This window comes from Papaver somniferum, chromosome 9, assembly GCF_003573695.1.
Source record: "Papaver somniferum cultivar HN1 chromosome 9, ASM357369v1, whole genome shotgun sequence".
Classification (NCBI taxonomy): Eukaryota; Viridiplantae; Streptophyta; class Magnoliopsida; order Ranunculales; family Papaveraceae; genus Papaver; species Papaver somniferum.
In genome coordinates, this window is record NC_039366.1 from 42,847,684 (window position 1) to 42,852,304 (window position 4,621).

Consider the following 4,621-nt stretch of genomic DNA (forward strand, 5'->3'; position numbering starts at 1 on the left):
AATTATCAACTCCAAAGACATGTTTAGCAAGTACAAAAATGATCTGCGGAGCCAAACAGAGATCAACTGGAAAACAAAAAAGTTACCAACATGTAAGCATTTGCAAATCTGAGACTCCATTCAATTATGTATTGTTGGGATAAATTCCTTCATCATGGAGAATGTAAACGTTAAGCTTCCAGATTCAATTAATCAAGCAATAGTCTGATACGATAGGCCTTGTTAATATAGACCACCCTAGACTGCATTCAGTTACAAGAAAAGGTGTACCCATACCAATTAGAAGTGGCGAAACTGGAGTATATAACTTATGAGATCTTAGCAAACTGACACTACTGTAGAATGCTAAGCAAAAATGGAAAATGACCACTAGATGTATATGACCACTAAATGTAGCATATCCATAGATAAAAATGGACAAAAATGGAAAATGCAGGTGACTTGTGGGATTTTTACCAGGTGATTAAAAATTAAAAGAGACGGGGGCATTCCGAGAATCGAACTCGGGACCTCTCGCACCCAAAGCGAGAATCATACCACTAGACCAAATGCCCGGTTTATATTTAAAGCAGAAATTATTTATTATTAACAACGTTAGAGGTCAGCCTAAGCAAAGCCTGTCAGTAAGCTAAGTATGCCCTTCCCTGCACAATTGTGCAATAGATTTAATAGCAGGTTTAAAGGCTTTTTAAAAAGGCGTTATCAACACGCAGTCACGAGTTGCTACTATCTTCCGCCCTAAGAGCTCATTTAAAAGATCAAAGCCATAAGTAAAATGTGAAAGGATAATAGTCCCACATCGGTATCAGAGCTAAGCCCCAGATTCAGACATGTATACGCCAGGTATAGGCCGGGTTATCAGTCGAAGTGTTTAACCGATTTTGTCACTTGCACACCCGGAGTGTAGGCCAGTGCCGAACTGGCCGAGGTGTTACCCCCTGATTTAGTCACTCACCTGTGTACACCTGTTACCGTTGGACTGGTAACTCGTACGTAGGTCCACGTGTGAGGCCCAGTGACTGGCCTTACACGTGAGAAGGCTTGTGAAAGGACAATAGTCCCACATCGCTATAATCCTCTTAATTAACTTAAAATCTAATATGGAGAGGATTCTCCACTCATTTCCAATTGGTTTTGAGTTGGATGCCCGCAGACTTTAACATGGTATCAGAGCTAAGATCCAGACTCAGACCTCCGTACGCCGGGTGTAGGCCGAGTTACTGGCCGAAGTGTTTAACCGATTTTGTCACTTGTACACCTGGGGTGTAGGCCAGTGCCGATACTGACTGAGGTGTTACCCCCTGATTTAGTCACTCACATGTGTACACCTGTTACTGATGGACTGGTAACTCGTACGTAACTCCACGTGTGAGGTCCAGTGACTGGCCTTGCACGTGAGGGAGCGTGTGAAAGGACAATAATCCCACATCGTTATAATGTTATAATCCGCTTAATTAACTTAAAATATAATATAAAAGGACAACTCTACACATTTCCAATTGATTTTGAGTTGGATGCCCGCAGACTTTAACATAAACTTACATGTTACGGTAGTCTAAAAATTTATCCAAAATCAACAGATCAGTGCACTAAAGTCAAATACGGGAAAACTATAAAGAAATTTCTCGTTTCCGGCCATGCCAGCTGCAAGTATGCATTACAACCTTTTGAAAACCTATCCACTAGTTTATCCCTTGCATCTTATGGCCCTATTGAACCTAATTAGCAATAAGTTCACCACCGAATGACAAAAGAACTAGACTAAACCTACTTTTCTGTTAGATTTTTATTAGAGGGAGAGCAAAATACGTCCGAGGAGAACAAAAATCATAGCTGATTCACTAACTAGGACTAATTTGGTATATTTTTCCAACTCGGACTATAATATCCTCACTCGCCACATTTACTCTTCGCACATTTCGACCCTGACACAATAATCCTGTAAAATTAGTTTTCCAATTATTCTTTTAATCTCGATCTGATGATACGATGATGTTAAATACAAAAGAAAGGTGAATTAGAAGATGGGGATAAAAGAAAATACAGTGTAGATATGTTAGGAGGAGCTCGGTATACGCAGAGAAAGTAAATCAAACTCGTGGAGAATGTGAAAAACAAAAGCTGACAGTAAATGCAATTTCCTTTGAATGATTGCCATAACGAGAATATTATAAAGAATTTCTTTGCAAATCAAGAGGTTATATCTCACAAACAATATTTTAAGAAGTAGTTTATGGTGCTAGTGCTACTGGTTCGTGGACTTGCTTCAAAAGTGTAGGTCCAATGACTCGGATTTATGTGGTGGGAACCTTTTATGTCTCTCTTTTTAATCGACTCATCTTACTATATTATATATGATATCAATCTGGTGAGATCAAATCATGATAGTTGGAATTTGGATGTTCTCGTAGAAAAATAATAATCAATCCGTAAAATATTTAGGGTTCATAAATTTCCTCTTGAAAGAGGAGAACGCCATGTTTGGAAACCAACTTACCGAGTGGGGAGGGGTGTTTTAGTCCGAATGGGAAAAAGGTAAAAAATCTGTTTAAATCACCGAGTTGATTACGATTTTTGCTCTCCTCAGATCATGTTTTTCTCTCCCTTTAATAAAAATCTTTCTGTTATGTAGACCCGAATCTCCCACAAGTCTTAAAAAACTATACTTGCACAGGGACAATGCCGGATCAGGTGCTAGAGGTAATTTATTCAACAGAGCTATTTTCCGAACCCCCAAGTAATTTAACTTACCCACTTAGTAATTTCTCTGAACTGAACTAAATCGAGCAACTATTCTTCAATTATTCAACACCAGGAAAAAGGGAAACATTTATTCAACATGATCGAGGTACGAAATGAACTTACAAGGTCTGGTTTGATAGGAATGGTCATCAGGGAGAACTCCATGACATTTCAATTGCACTTTAAGCAGAAGTTAGCAGCCTTTACAAGAAACAGAGAAATCGAGGCTATCAAGCAAGTGGATTTGTACTTCATTTTCAGAAATAATACCATTATCTCATTCTCCTCTTTCCATTTTGAGGAGTTCTTCTTTTTGAAAGATCAGAGAAGTGATAGAAATTCCTGAGACTAAAAACTAGTTTAATTTGCTTTTCTAACTCTTGATTAGGTCCAGAGATTTGAATTCTAAGAGAGAAATATGACTTCGGAATCAGTGGTTAGGATTTCTACTTTAAATTTCAACCAAAACTCAAAGTTAGGATCTTTCTACTTTCGTCGTCGAGGTTGAGGACTTGAAAAATTTGAGTTCAAGCTTCTGAATCAGTTGTTGGTTTTTACTTTAACTTTCCAAGAAACCCAAAGTTTTATTACTGTCTAAATCTAGGGCATGTTTGTTTTTCCACTCAATAAGTTTTTTTTTTTTTTAACTAAAATAAATTTTATGACCACTATCCTCCTCCACTATATTCCTCAAAGTACTGTCAAAACTTCTTGGGTCTACTTCTACAAAACTGGCACTAGGATGAATGCTTGCCAGATGATCAGCTTCCCTGTTAGTCTCTCGAAAAACATAAGAATATCTGATTGCCTCAAAGATCAACCTTAAGTGAACAAAACGTCTCCATATGTGAAGAACATTCCAGGCAGGGGAAGGCTTCTGAGCGGAGAGTAACTTATAAACCACCATTGAATCTGTACTAACATGGAGAGGTTTACATCGTTTAAACTTTGCAAGTTTAAAACCTAACTCTGCAACCTGAAGTTCATGAGCCGTCACAATAGAAGGAACTGAACCTCCACAAGCTGCAACAATAGTGATGCCTGAGTGATTCCTGATAATAGCACCACTGCCACCTGAAGCTTCCTTTCTTGAGCCATCTATATTGATCATAACTTCATCCTCACTGGGAGATAGCCAAGAACATGGAACAATTTTCTTTAAATGAAAAGTGCAATTTATCCCCCATCCATCCATCAGTTCCCTTACCTGAGGTTTGTTTAATTCTATAAAATTTGCAGAGAGGCATTTCAACCTGACATCATTAACAATGATGTAGCTAACTCCATCTGCACTGGTACTTTGATTGGAAAAAATTCTCTTGTTTATTTCCCCCTAGATGTGATAGACAAAACTATTAAGGCAAAGTTTGCGCATACAAGACACATCTCCATCCCCTATAAAAGTTGCAATACACCACTGAAGCTCTGCCTCCCAATTTATTTCTGGTTCTCATATACACCCCATTTTGATTAAAAGCCCATTCCAAATAGATTTGGAGAAAGGACAATCAAAGAATAAGTGGTCTTCATCTTCAATGCCAGTTTCACAAAGCACACAACTAGCATTTTCAATCAAACCCCACCTTTGTAATTTATATCTAGTTTTCAATCTTCTCAAAATAGCTACCCAGAAAATAAAGGAATGCCTAGGGATTCTGATCTTGAACCAGACAATTTTATGCCAAGTTACCTCAGCAGAATTTCCAGAAAGGGCTTTCTAAGTGTGATGCATTGAAATTCACCATTAATACTTGCTTTCCATATAGGGAGATTAGCATCTCTACTATCAAATTCCTCTCCCAGCAGCTGAGAAGAACTAGGGCAATCCACATTGTGTCTGCATTTAGAAAAATTCCAGTATTCATCCTCCATACAATCA

At 38.2% G+C, this 4,621-nt stretch overlaps 1 non-coding gene across 1 annotated transcript; it reads right to left on the reverse strand.

Moving 5' to 3' along the window:
• Positions 1-482: 482 nt before the first annotated feature.
• TRNAP-UGG lies at positions 483-554 on the reverse strand. The gene has a single exon. It is a non-coding gene; the product is annotated as a tRNA-Pro (tRNA).
• Between the last annotated feature and the right edge of the window lie 4,067 nt (positions 555-4,621).